Genomic DNA, 15,201 nt, shown 5'->3' with positions numbered 1-15,201 from the left:
CTCTCGCTTCGAACTCCGAAAACCCAGGACCCTCGCCTCGAGGTCCCAAAACCAAAGACTATCGCCTTGAGCTCCCAAAAACCAAGACTCAAGCCTCGAGCTCCCAAAACACAAGTCTCTTGCCTCAAGCTCCCAAAACCCAAGACTCTAGACACGAGCTCCCAAAACCCAAGACTCTCGCCTCGAGCTCCCAAAAGGCAAAACTCTCGCCTCGAGCTCCCACAACACAAGACTGTCGCCCCGAGCTACAAGAACCCAAGAATCTCGCCTCAAGCTCCGAGAACCCAAGATTCTCGCCTCAAGCTCCCAAAACCCAAGACTCCAACCTGAACTCCCAAAACCCAGGACTCTCGCCTCGAACTCCCAAAAGGCAAGACTCTCGCCTCGAGCTCCCAAAAGGCAAAACTCTCGCCTCGAACTCCCAAAAGGCAAGACTCTAGCCTCGAGCTCCAAAACCCCGACTTTCACCTCAAGCTCTCTGAACCCAAGACTGTCGCCTCGAGCTACAAGAACCGAAGATTCTTGCCTCAAGCTCCCAAAACCCAAGACTCTAGACATGAGCTCCCAAAACCCAAGACTCTCGCCTCGAGCTCCCAAAACATAAGACTCTCGCCTTGAACTCCTAAAACCCAGGACTCTCGCCTCGAACTCCCAAAACCCAGGACTCTCGCCTCGAGCTCCCAAAACCCAATACTCTAGCCTCGAGCTCCAAAAACCCCACTCTCTCCTCGAGCTAACAGAACCCAAGACTCTCGCCTCGAGCTCCCAAAAGGCAAAACTCTCGCCTCGAGCTCCCACAACCCAAGACTCTCACCTCCAGCTCCGAGAACCCAAGAATCTCACCTCAAGGTCCGAGAACCCAAGATTCTCGCCTCGAGCTCCCAAACCCAAGTGTATCACCTCGAACTCCCAAAACCCAGGACTCTCGCCTCGAGCTCCCAAAACCCAAGACGCTCGCCTCGAGCTCCAAGAACCCAAGACTCTAGCCTCGAGCTCCCAAAACCCAAGACTCTCGCCTCGAGCTCCCAAAACACAAGACTCTAGCCTTGAGCTCCCAAAACCCAAGACTCTAGCCTCGAGCTCCAAGAACCCAAGACTCTCGCCTCGATCTCCCAAAACACAAGACTCTCACCTCAAGCTCCCAAAACCCAAGACTCTAGACACGAGCTCCCAAAACCCAACACTCTCGCCTCGAGCTCCCAAAACACAAGACTCTCGCTTCGAACTCCCAAAACCCAGGACTCTCGCCTTGAGGTCCCAAAACCAAAGACTATCGCCTTGAGCTCCCAAAAACCAAGACTCAAGCCTCGAGCTCCCAAAACACAAGTCTCTTGCCTCAAGCTCCCAAAACCCAAGACTCTAGACACGAGCTCCCAAAACCCAAGACTCTCGCCTCGAGCTCCCAAAAGGCAAAACTCTCGCCTCGAGCTCCCACAACACAAGACTGTCGCCCCGAGCTACAAGAACCCAAGAAACTCGCCTCAAGCTCCGAGAACCCAAGATTCTCGCCTCAAGCTCCCAAAACCCAAGACTCCTACCGTGAACTCCCAAAACCCAGGACTCTCGCCTCGACCTCCCAAAAAGCAAGACTCTCGCCTCGAGCTCCCAAAAGGCAAAACTCTCGCCTCGAACTCCCAAAAGGCAAGACTCTAGCCTCGAGCTCCAAAACCCCGACTTTCTCCTCAAGCTCTCTGAACCCAAGACTGTCGCCTCGAGCTACAAGAACCGAAGATTCTTGCCTCAAGCTCCCAAAACCCAAGACTCTCACCTCGAGCTCACAGAACCCAAGACTCTCGCCTCGAGCTCCCAAAAGGCAAAACTCTCGCCTCGAGCTCCCAAAACCCAAGACGCTCGCCTCGAGCTCCAAGAACCCAAGACTCTAGCCTCGAGCTCCCAAAACCCAAGACTCTCGCCTCGAGCTCCCAAAACCCAAGACTCTAGCCTCGAGCTCCCAAAACCCAAGACTCTAGCCTCGAGCTCCAAGAACCCAAGACTCTCGCCTCGATCTCCCAAAACACAAGACTCTCACCTCAAGCTCCCAAAACCCAAGACTCTAGACACGAGCTCCCAAAACCCAACACTCTCGCCTCGAGCTCCCAAAACACAAGACTCTCGCTTCGAACTCCGAAAACCCAGGACTCTCGCCTCGAGGTCCCAAAACCAAAGACTATCGCCTTGAGCTCCCAAAAACCAAGACTCAAGCCTCGAGCTCCCAAAACACAAGTCTCTTGCCTCAAGCTCCCAAAACCCAAGACTCTAGACACGAGCTCCCAAAACCCAAGACTCTCGCCTCGAGCTCCCAAAAGGCAAAACTCTCGCCTCGAGCTCCCACAACACAAGACTGTCGCCCCGAGCTACAAGAACCCAAGTATCTCGCCTCAAGCTCCGAGAACCCAAGATTCTCGCCTCAAGCTCCCAAAACCCAAGACTCCAACCTGAACTCCCAAAACCCAGGACTCTCGCCTCGAACTCCCAAAAGGCAAGACTCTCGCCTCGAGCTCCCAAAAGGCAAAACTCTCACCTCGAACTCCCAAAAGGCAAGACTCTAGCCTCGAGCTCCAAAACCCCGACTTTCACCTCAAGCTCTCTGAACCCAAGACTGTCGCCTCGAGCTACAAGAACCGAAGATTCTTGCCTCAAGCTCCCAAAACCCAAGACTCTAGACATGAGCTCCCAAAACCCAAGACTCTCGCCTCGAGCTCCCAAAACATAAGACTCTCGCCTTGAACTACTAAAACCCAGGACTCTCGCCTCGAACTCCCAAAACCCAGGACTCTCGCCTCGAGCTCCCAAAACCCAATACTCTAGCCTCGAGCTCCAAAAACCCCACTCTCTCCTCGAGCTAACAGAACCCAAGACTCTCGCCTCGAGCTCCCAAAAGGCAAAACTCTCGCCTCGAGCTCCCACAACCCAAGACTCTCACCTCCAGCTCCGAGAACCCAAGAATCTCACCTCAAGGTCCGAGAACCCAAGATTCTCGCCTCGAGCTCCCAAACCCAAGTGTATCACCTCGAACTCCCAAAACCCAGGACTCTCGCCTCGAGCTCCCAAAACCCAAGACGCTCGCCTCGAGCTCCAAGAACCCAAGACTCTAGCCTCGAGCTCCCAAAACCCAAGACTCTCGCCTCGAGCTCCCAAAACACAAGACTCTAGCCTCGAGCTCCCAAAACCCAAGACTCTAGCCTCGAGCTCCAAGAACCCAAGACTCTCGCCTCGATCTCCCAAAACACAAGACTCTCACCTCAAGCTCCCAAAACCCAAGACTCTAGACACGAGCTCCCAAAACCCAACACTCTCGCCTCGAGCTCCCAAAACACAAGACTCTCGCTTCGAACTCCCAAAACCCAGGACTCTCGCCTTGAGGTCCCAAAACCAAAGACTATCGCCTTGAGCTCCCAAAAACCAAGACTCAAGCCTCGAGCTCCCAAAACACAAGTCTCTTGCCTCAAGCTCCCAAAACCCAAGACTCTAGACACGAGCTCCCAAAACCCAAGACTCTCGCCTCGAGCTCCCAAAAGGCAAAACTCTCGCCTCGAGCTCCCACAACACAAGACTGTCGCCCCGAGCTACAAGAACCCAAGAAACTCGCCTCAAGCTCCGAGAACCCAAGATTCTCGCCTCAAGCTCCCAAAACCCAAGACTCCTACCGTGAACTCCCAAAACCCAGGACTCTCGCCTCGACCTCCCAAAAAGCAAGACTCTCGCCTCGAGCTCCCAAAAGCCAAAACTCTCGCCTCGAACTCCCAAAAGGCAAGACTCTAGCCTCGAGCTCCAAAACCCCGACTTTCTCCTCAAGCTCTCTGAACCCAAGACTGTCGCCTCGAGCTACAAGAACCGAAGATTCTTGCCTCAAGCTCCCAAAACCCAAGACTCTCACCTCGAACTCCCAAAACCCAGGACTCTCGCCTCGAGCTTCCAAAACCAAAGACTATCGCCTCGAGCTCCCAAAACCCAAGACTCTAGACACGAACTCCCAAAACCCAAGTCTCTCGCCTCGAACTCCCAAATCCCAGGACACTCGCCTCGAGCTCCCAAAACCCAGGACTCTCGCCTAGAGCTCCCAAAACCAAAGACTATCGCCTCGAGCTCCCAAAACCCACGACTCTAGCCTCGAGCTCCCAAAAGACAAAACTCTCGCCTCGAGCTCCCACAACCCAAGACTGTCACCTCGAGCTACAAGAACCCAAGAATCTCGCCTCAAGCTCCGAGAACCCAAGATTCTCGCCTCAAGCTCCCAAAACCCAAGACTCTCAACTCGATCTCCCAAAACCCAGGACACTCGCCTCGAGCTCCCAAAACCCAAGACTCTAGACACGAGCTCCCAAAACCCAAGACTCTTGCCTCGAGCTCCCAAAACCCAGGACTCTCGCCTCGAACTCCCAAAACCCAGGACTCTCGCCTCGAGCTCCCAAAACCCAATACTCTAGCCTCGAGCTCCAAAAACCCCACTCTCTCCTCGAGCTCACAGAACCCAAGACTCTCGCCTCGAGCTCCCAAAAGGCAAAACTCTCGCCTCGAGCTCCCACAACCCAAGACTCTCACCTCCAGCTCCGAGAACCCAAGAATCTCACCTAAAGGTCCGAGAACCCAAGATTCTCGCCTCGAGCTCCCAAACCCAAGAGTATCACCTCGAACTCCCAAAACCCAATACTCTAGCCTCGAGCTCCAAAAACCCCACTCTCTCCTCGAGCTCACAGAACCCAAGACTCTCGCCTCGAGCTCCCAAAAGGCAAAACTCTCGCCTCGAGCTCCCACAACCCAAGACTCTCACCTCCAGCTCCGAGAACCCAAGAATCTCACCTCAAGGTCCGAGAACCCAAGATTCTCGCCTCGAGCTCCCAAACCCAAGTGTATCACCTCGAACTCCCAAAACCCAGGACTCTCGCCTCGAGCTCCCAAAACCCAAGACGCTCGCCTCGAGCTCCAAGAACCCAAGACTCTAGCCTCGAGCTCCCAAAACCCAAGACTCTAGACACGAGCTCCCAAAACCAAAGACTATCGCCTCGAGCTCCCAAAACCCAAGACTCTCGCCTCGAGCTCCCAAAACCCAAGACTCTAGACACGAGCTCCGAAAACCCAAGACTCTCGCCTCGAGCTCCCAAAACACAAGACTCTCGCCTCGAATGCCCAAAACCCAGGACTCTCGCCTCGAACTCCCAAAACCCAGGACTCTCGCCTCGAGCTCCCAAAACCCAAGACTCTAGCCTCGAGCTCCAAAACCGCACTCTCTCCTCGAGCTCATGGAACCCAAGACTCTCGCCTAGAGCTCCCAAAAGGCAAAACTCTCGCCTCGAGCTCCCACAACCCAAGAATCTCGCCTCCAGCTCCAATAACCCAAGAATCTCACCTCAAGGTCCGAGAACCCAAGATTCTCGCCTCGAGCTCCCAAACCCAAGACTATCACCTCGAACTCCCAAAACGCAGGACTCTCGCCTCGAGCTCCCAAAACCCAAGACTCTCGCCTCGAGCTCCAAGAACCCAAAACTCTAGCCTCGAGCTCCCAAAACCCGACTCTCGCCTCGAGCTCCCAAAACCCAAGACTCTAGCCTCGAGCTCCCAAAACCCAAGACTCTCGCCGCGAGCTCCCAAAACCCAAGACTCTCGCCTAGCGCTCATAAAACCCAAGACTGTCACCTCGAGCTCCCAAAACCCAAGACTCTAGACACGGGCTCCCAAAACCCAAGACTCTCGCCTCGAGCTCCGAAAAGGCAAAACTCTCGCCTCGAGCTCACACAACCCAATACTGTCGCCTCGAGCTACAAGAACCCAAGACTCAAGCGTCGAACTCCCAAAACCCAGGACTCTCGCCTCGAGCTCCCAAAACAGAAGACTATCGCCTCGAGCTCCCAAAACCCAAGACTCTAGCCTCAAGCTCCAAAACCCTGACTCTCTCCTCGAGCTCCCAGAACCCAAGACTCTCGCCTCGAGCTCCCAAAAGGCAAAACTCTCGCCTCGAACTCCCAAAACCCAAGACTGTCGCCTCGAGCTACAAGAACCCAAGAATCTCGCCTCAAGCTCCGAGAACCCAAGATTCTCGCCTCCAGCTCCCAAAACCCAAGACACTAGCCTCGAGCTCCAAAAACCCCACTCTCTCCTCGAGCTCACAGAACCCAAGACTCTCGCCTCGAGCTCCAAGAACCCAAGACTCTCGCCTCGAGCTCCCAAAACCCAAAACTCTAGCATCGAGCTCCCAAAACCCTAGCCTCGAGCTCCAAGAACCCAAGACTCTCGCCTCGATCTCCCAAAACACAAGACTCTCACCTCAAGCTCCCAAAACCCAAGACTCTAGACACGAGCTCCCAAAACCCAAGACTCTCGCCTCGAGCTCCAAGAACCCAAGACACTAGCCTCGAGCTCCCAAAACCCAAGACTCTCGCCTCGAGCTCCCAAAACCCAAAACTCTAGCATCGAGCTCCCAAAACCCTAGCCTCGAGCTCCAAGAACCCAAGACCCTCGCCTCGATCTCCCAAAACACAAGACTCTCACCTCAAGCTCCCAAAACCCAAGACTCTAGACACGAGCTCCCAAAACCCAAGACTCTCGCCTCGAGCTCCGAAAACCCAAAACTCTCGCCTCGAACTCCCAAAACCCAGGACTCTAGCCTCGAGTTCCCAAAACCCAAGACTCTCGCCTCGAGCTCCCAAAACCCAAGACTCTAGACATGAGCTCCGAAAACCCAAGACTCTCGCCTCGAGCTCCCAAAACACAAGACTCTAGCCTCGAGCTCCAAAACCGCACTCTCTCCTCGAGCTCATTGAACCCAAGACTCTCGCCTAGAGCTCCCAAAAGGCAAAACTCTCGCCTCGAGCTCCCACAACCCAAGACTCTCGCCTCCAGCTCCAATAACCCAAGAATCTCACCTCAAGGTCCGAGAACCCAAGATTCTCGCCTCGAGCTCCCAAACCCAAGACTATCACCTCGAACTCCCAAAACCCAGGACTCTCGCCTCGAGCTCCCAAAACCCAAGACTCTCGCCTCGAGCTCCAAGAACCCAAGACTCTGGACACGAGCTCCCAAAACCAAAGACTATCGCCTCAAGCTCCCAAAACACAAGACTCTCGACTCGAGCTCCCAAAACAAAAGACTCTAGACACGAGCTCCCAAAACACAAGACTCTCGCCCAGAACTCCCAAAACCCAGGACTCTCGCCTCGAGCTCCCAGAACCCAAGACCCAAGCGTCGAACTCCCAAAACCCAGGACTCTCGCCTCGAGCTCCCAAAACAGAAGACTATCGCCTCGAGCTCCCAAAACCGAACACTCTAGCCTCAAGCTCCAAAACCCTGACTCTCTCCTCGAGCTCCCAGAACCCAAGACTCTCGCCTCGAGCTCCCAAAAGGCAAAACTCTCGCCTCGAACTCCCAAAACCCAGGACTCTCGCCTCGAGCTTCCAAAACCAAAGACTATCGCCTCGAACTCCCAAAACCCAAGAATCTAGACACGAGCTCCCAAAACCCAAGACTCTCGCCTCGCACTCCGAAAACCCAGGACTCTCGCCTCGAGCTCCCAAAACCCAGGACTCTCACCTCGAGCTCCCAAAACCAAAGACTATCGCCTCCAGCTCCCAAAACCCAAGACTCTAGCCTCGAGCTCCCAAAACCCAAAACTCTAGCATCGAGCTCCCAAAACCCTAGCCTCGAGCTCCAAGAACCCAAGACTCTCGCCTCGATCTCCCAAAACACAAGACTCTCACCTCAAGCTCCCAAAACCCAAGACTCTAGACACGAGCTCCCAAAACCCAAGACTCTCGCCTCGAGCTCCGAAAAGGCAAAACTCTCGCCTCGAGCTCACACAACCCAATACTGTCGCCTCGAGCTACAAGAACCCAAGAATCTTGCCTCAAGCTCACAAAACACAAGACTCTAGACACGAGCTCCCAAAACCAAAGACTATCGCCTCAAGCTCCCAAAACACAAGACTCTCGCCTCGAGCTCCCAAAACAAAAGACTCTAGACACGAGCTCCCAAAACACAAGACTCTCGCCCAGAACTCCCAAAACCCAGGACTCTCGCCTCGAGCTCCCAGAACCCAAGACCCAAGCGTCGAACTCCCAAAACCCAGGACTCTCGCCTCGAGCTCCCAAAACAGAAGACTATCGCCTCGAGCTCCCAAAACAGAAGACTATCGCCTCGAGCTCCCAAAACCCAAGACTCTAGCCTCAAGCTCCAAAACCCTGACTCTCTCCTCGAGCTCCCAGAACCCAAGACTCTCGCCTCGAGCTCCCAAAAGGCAAAACTCTCGCCTCGAACTCCCAAAACCCAGGACTCTCGCCTCGAGCTTCCAAAACCAAAGACTATCGCCTCGAACTCCCAAAACCCAAGAATCTAGACACGAGCTCCCAAAACCCAAGACTCTCGCCTCGCACTCCGAAAACCCTGGACTCTCGCCTCGAGCTCCCAGAACCCAAGACTGTCGCCTCGAGCTACAAGAACCCAAGAATCTCGCCTCAAGCTCCGAGAACCCAAGATTCTCGCCTCAAGCTCCCAAAACCCAAGACACTAGCCTCGAGCTCCCAAAACCTAAGACTCTAGACACGAGCTCCCAAAACCCAAGACTCTCGCCTCGAGCTCCCAGAACACAAGACTCTCGCCTCGAGCTCCCAAAACCCAGGACTCTCGACTCGAACTCCCAAAACCCAGGACTCTCGCCTCGAGCTCCCAAAACCCAAGACACTAGCCTCGACCTCCAAAAACCCCACTCTCTCCTCGAGCTCACAGAACCCAAGACTCTCGCCTCGAGCTCCCAAAAGGCAAAACTCTCGCCTCGAGCTCCCACAACCCAAGACTCTCGCCTCCAGCTCCAAGAACCCAAGAATCTCACCTCAAGGTTCGAGAACCCAAGATTCTCGCCTCGAGCTCCCAAACCCAAGACTCTCACCTCGACCTCCCAAAACCCAGGACTCTCGCCTCGAGCTCCCAAAACCCAAGACTCTCGCCTCGAGCTCCAAGAACCCAAGACTCTCGCCTTGAGCTCCCAAAACCCAAGACTCTAGCCTCGAGCTCCCAAAACCCAAGACTCTGGTCTCGAGCTCCAAGAACCCAAGACTCTCGCCTCGATCTCCCAAAACACAAGACTCTCACCTCAAGCTCCCAAAACCCAAGACTCTAGACACGAGCTCCCAAAACCCAAGACTCTCACCTCGAGCTCCGAATACCCAAGACTCTCGCCTCGAACTCCCAAAACCCAGGACTCTCTCCTCGAGCTCCCAAAACCCAAGACTCTCGCCTCGATCTCCCAAAACACAAGACTCTCACCTCAAGCTCCCAAAACCCAAGACTCTAGACACGAGCTCCCAAAACCCAAGACTCTCGCCTCGAGCTCCGAAAACCAAAGACTCTCGCCTCGAACTCCCAAAACCCAGGACTCTCGCCTCGAGCTCCCAAAACCCAAGACTCTCGCCTCGATCTCCCAAAACACAAGACTCTCACCTCAAGCTCCCAAAACCCAAGACTCTAGACACGAGCTCCCAAAACCCAAGACTCTCGCCTCGAGCTCCGAAAACCCAAGACTCTCGCCTCGAACTCCCAAAACCCAGGACTCTCGCCTCGAGCTCCCAAAACCCAAGACTCTCGCCTCGAGCTCGCAAAACCCAAGACTCTAGACACGAGCTCCGAAAACCCAAGACTCTCGCCTCGAGCTCCGAAAACCCAAGACTCTCGCCTCGAACTCCCAAAACCCAGGACTCTCGCCTCGAGCTCCCAAAACCCAAGACTCTCGCCTCGAGCTCCCAAAACCCAAGACTCTAGACACGAGCTCCGAAAGCCCAAGACTCTCGCCTCGAGCTCCCAAAACACAAGACTCTCGCCTCAAACTCCCAAAACACAGGACTCTCGCCTCGAGCTCCCAAAACCCAGGACTCTCGCCTCGAGCTCCCAAAACCAAAGACTATCGCCTCGAGCTCCCAAAACCCAAGACTCTAGCCTCGAGCTCCCAAAAGGCAAAACTCTCGCCTCGACCTCCCACAACCCAAGACTGTCGCCTCGAGCAACAAGAACCCAAGAATCTCGCCTCAAGCTCCGAGAACCCATGATTCTCGCCTCAAGCTCCCAAAACCCAAAACTCTCAACTCGATTTCCCAAAACCCAGGACTCTCGCCTATAGCTCCCAAAACCCAAGACTCTAGACACGAGCTCCCAAAACCCAAGACTGTCACCTCGAGCTCCCAAAACCCAAGAATCTAGACACGAGCTCCCAAAACCCAAGACTCTCGCCTCGAGCTCCGAAAACACAAGACTCTCGCCTCGAGTTCCGAAAACACAAGACTCTCGCCTCGAATGCCCAAAACCCAGGACTCTCGCCTCGAACTCCCAAAACCCAGGACTCTCGCCTCGAGCTCCCAAAACCCAAGACTCTAGCCTCGAGCTCCAAAAACCGCACTCTCTCCTCGAGCTCATGGAACCCAAGACTCTCGCCTAGAGCTCCCAAAAGGCAAAACTCTCGCCTCGAGCTCCCACAACCCAAGACTCTCGCCTCCAGCTCCAATAACCCAAGAATCTCACCTCAAGGTCCGAGAACCCAAGATTCTCGCCTCGAGCTCCCAAACCCAAGACTATCACCTCGAACTCCCAAAACGCAGGACTCTCGCCTCGAGCTCCCAAAACCCAAGACTCTCGCCTCGAGCTCCAAGAACCCAAGACTCTAGCCTCGAGCTCCCAAAACCCAAGACTCTCGCCTCGAGCTCCCAAAACCCAAGACTCTAGCCTCGAGCTCCCAAAACCCTAGCCTCGAGCTCCAAGAACCCAAGACTCTAGACACGAGCTCCCAAAACCCAAGATTCTCGCCGCGAGCTCCCAAAACCCAAGACTCTAGACACGAGCTCCCAAAACCAAAGATTCTCGCCGCGAGCTCCCAAAACCCAAGACTCTCGCCTAGAGCTCATAAAACCCAAGACTGTCACCTCGAGCTCCCAAAACCCAAGACTCTAGACACGAGCTCCCAAAACCCAAGACTCTCGCCTCGAGCTCCGAAAAGGCAAAACTCTCGCCTCGAGCTCACACAACCCAATACTGTCGCCTCGAGCTACAAGAACCCAAGAATCTTGCCTCAAGCTCACAAAACACAAGACTCTAGACACGAGCTCCCAAAACCAAAGACTATCGCCTCAAGCTCCCAAAACCCAAGACTCTCGCCTCGAGCTCCCAAAACCAAAGAATCTAGACATGAGCTCCCAAAACACAAGACTCTCGCCCAGAACTCCCAAAACCCAGGACTCTCGCCTCGAGCTCCCAGAACCCAAGACTCAAGCGTCGAACTCCCAAAACCCAGGACTCTCGCCTCGAGCTCCCAAAACAGAAGACTATCGCCTCGAGCTCCCAAAACCGAAGACTCTAGCCTCAAGCTCCAAAACCCTGACTCTCTCCTCGAGCTCCCAGAACCCAAGACTCTCGCCTCGAGCTCCCAAAAGGCAAAACTCTCGCCTCGAACTCCCAAAACCCAGGACTCTCGCCTCGAGCTCCCACAACCCAAGACTGTCGCCTCGAGCTACAAGAACCCAAGAATCTCACCTCAAGCTCCGAGAACCCAAGATTCTCGCCTCAAGCTCCCAAAACCCAAGACACTCAACTCGATCTCCCAAAACCCAGGACTCTCGCCTCGAGCTCCCAAAACCTAAAACTCCAGACACGAGCTCCCAAAACCCAAGACTCTTGCCTCGAGCTCCCAGAACACAAGACTCTCGCCTCGAGCTCCCAAAACCCAGGACTCTCGCCTCGAACTCCCAAAACCCAGGACTCTCGCCTCGAGCTCCCAAAACCCAAGACACTAGCCTCGAGCTCCAAAAACCCCACTCTCTCCTCGAGCTCACAGAACCCAAGACTCTCGCCTCGAGCTCCCAAAAGGCAAAACTCTCGCCTCCAGCTCCAAGAACCCAAGAATCTCACCTCGACCTCCCAAAACCCAGGACTCTCGCCTCGAGCTCCCAAAACCCAAGACTCTCGCCTCGAACTCCAAGAACCCAAGACTCTTGCCTTGAGCTCCCAAAACCCAAGACTCTAGCCTCGAGCTCCCAAAACCAAGACTCTTGTCTCGAGCTCCAAGAACCCAAGACTCTCGCCTCGATCTCCCAAAACACAAGACTCTCACCTCAAGCTCCCAAAACCCAAGACTCTAGACACGAGCTCCCAAAACCCAAGACTATCACCTCGAGCTCCGAATACCCGAGACTCTCGCCTCGAACTCCCAAAACCCAGGACTCTCGCCTCGAGCTCCCAAAACCCAAGACTCTCACCTCGAACTCCCAAAACCCAGGACTCTTGCCTCGAGCTCCCAAAACCAAAGACTATCGCCTCGAGCTCCCAAAACCCAAGACTCTAGACACGAGCTCCCAAAACACAAGACTCTCGCCTCGAGCTCCCAAAAGGCAAAACTCTCGCCTCGAGCTCACACAACCCAATACTGTCGCCTCGAGCTACAAGAACCCAAGAATCTCGCCTCAAGCTCCGAGAACCCAACATTCTCGCCTCAAGCTCCCAAAACCCAAGACTCTCACCTCGAACTCCCAAAACCCAGGACTCTCGCTTCGAGCTCCCAAAACCAAACACTATCGCCTCGAGCTCCCAAAACCCAAGACTCTAGACACGAGCTCCCAAAACCCAAGACTCTCGCCTCGAGCTCCCAAAATACAAGACTCTCGCCTCGAACTCCCAAAACCCAGAACTCTCGCCTCGAGCTCCCAAAACCAAAGACTCTAGCCTCGAGCTCCAAAAACCCGACTCTCTCCTCGAGCTCCCAGAACCCAAGACTCTCGACTCGAGCTCCCAAAAGGCAAAACTCTCGCCTCGAGCCTCCCAAAACCCAAGACACTAGCCTCGAGTTCCAAAAACCCCACTCTCTCCTCGAGCTCACAGAACCCAAGACTCTCGCCTCGAGCTCCCAAAAGGCAAAACTCTCGCCTCGAGCTCCCACAACCGAAGACTCTCGCCTCCAGCTCCAAGAACCCAAGAATCTCACCTCAAGGTCCGAGAACCCAAGATTCTCGCCTCGAGCTCTCAAACCCAAGACTCTCACCTCGAACTCCCAAAACCCAGGACTCTCGCCTCGAGCTCCCAAAACCCAAGACTCTCGCCTCGAGCTCCAAGAACCCAAGACTCTCTCCTTGAGCTCCCAAAACCCAAGACTCTAGCCTCGAGCTCCCAAAACCCAAGACTCTGGTCTCGAGCTCCAAGAACCCATGACTCTCGCCTCGATCTCCCAAAACACAAGACTCTCACCTCAAGCTCCCAAAACCCAAGACTCTAGACACGAGCTCCCAAAACCCAAGACTCTCACCTCGAGCTCCGAATACCCAAGACTCTCGCCTCGAACTCCCAAAACCCAGGACTCTCGCCTCGAGCTCCCAAAACCCAAGACTCTCGCCTCGAGCTCCCAAAACCCAAGACTCTAGACACGAGCTCCGAAAACCCAAGACTCTTGCTTTGAGCTCCCAAAACACAAGACTCTCGCCTCGAGCTCCCAAATCCAAAGACTATCGCCTCGAGCTCCCAAAACCCAAGACTCTAGACACGAGCTCCCAAAACCCAAGATTCTCGTCGCGAGATCCCAAAACCCAAGACTCTCGCCTCGAACTCCCAAAACTCAAGACTCTCACCTCGAACTCCCAAAACCCAGGACTCTTGCCTCGAGCTCCTAAAACCAACGACTATCGCCTCGAGCTCCCAAAACCCAAGACTCTAGACACGAGCTCCCAAAACACAAGACTCTCGCCTCGAGCTCCCAAAAGGCAAAACTCTCGCCTCGAGCTCACACAACCCAATACTGTCGCCTCGAGCTAGAAGAACCCAAGAATCTCGCCTCAAGCTCCGAGAACCCAACATTCTCGCCTCAAGCTCCCAAAACCCAAGACTCTCACCACGAACTCCCAAAACCCAGGACTCTCGCCTCGAGCTCCCAAAAGCACACACTATCGCCTCGAGCTCCCAAAACCCAAGACTCTAGACACGAGCTCCCAAAACCCAAGACTCTCGCCTCGAGCTCCCAAAATACAAGACTCTCGCCTCGAACTCCCAAAACCCAGGACTCTCGCCTCGAGCTCCCAAAACCAAAGACTCTAGCCTCGAGCTCCAAAAACCCGACTCTCTCCTCGAGCTCCCAGAACCCAAGACTCTCGCCTCGAGCTCCCAAAAGGCAAAACTCTCGCCTCGAGCTCCCACAACCCAGGACTCTCACCTCGAGCTCCCAAAACCAAAGACTCTAGCCTCGAGCTCCAAAAACCAGACTCTCTCCTCGAGCTCCCAGAACCCAAGACTCTCGCCTCGAGCTCCCAAAAGGCAAGACACTCGCCTCGAGCTACCAAAGGGCAAAACTCTCGCCTCGAGCTCCCACAACCCAAGACAGTCTCCTCGAGCTACAAGAACCCAAGAATCTCGCCTCAAGCTCCGAGAACCCAAGATTCTCGCCTCGAGCTCCCAAAACCCAAGACTCTCTCCTCAAGCTCCCAGAACCCAAGAATCTCGCCTCGAGCTCCCAAGGCAAAACTCTCGCCTCGAGCTCCCACAACCCAAGACTGTTGCCTCGAGCTACAAGAACCCAAGAATCTCGCCTCAAGCTCCGAGAACCCAAGATTCTCGCCTCAAGCTCCCAAAACCCAGGACTCTCGCCTCGAACTCCCAAAACCCAGGACTCTCGCCTCGAGCTTCCAAAACCAAAGACTCTCGCCTCGCACTCCGAAAACCCAGGACTCTCGCCTCAAGCTCCCAAAACCCAGGACACTCACCTCGAGCTCCCAAAACCAAAGACTATCGCCTCCAGCTCCCAAAACCCAAGACTCTAGCCTCGAGCTCCCAAAAGGCAAAACTCTCGCCTCGAGCTCCCACATCCAAGACTGTCGCCTCGAGCTACAAGAACCCAAGAATCTCACCTCAAGCTCCGAGAACCCAAGATTCTCGCCTCAAGCTCCCAAAACCCAAGACACTCAACTCGATCTCCCAAATCCAGGACTCTCGCCTCGAGCTCCCAAAACCTAAGACTCTAGACACGAGCTCCCAAAACCCAAGACTCTTGCCTCGAGCCTCCCAGAACACAAGACTCTCGCCTCGAGCTCCCAAACCCAGGACTCTCGCCTCGAACTCCCAAAACCCAGGACTCTCGCCTCGAGCTCCCAAAACCCAAGACACTAGCCTCGAGCTCCAAACACCCCACTCTCTCTCGAGCTCACAGAACCCCAAGACTCTCGCCTCGAGCTCCCAAAAGGCAAAACTCTCGCCTCG

This window comes from Hypanus sabinus, chromosome 8 (genome assembly GCF_030144855.1).
Source record: "Hypanus sabinus isolate sHypSab1 chromosome 8, sHypSab1.hap1, whole genome shotgun sequence".
Classification (NCBI taxonomy): domain Eukaryota; kingdom Metazoa; phylum Chordata; class Chondrichthyes; order Myliobatiformes; family Dasyatidae; genus Hypanus; species Hypanus sabinus.
This window is presented reverse-complemented; position numbering follows the sequence as displayed.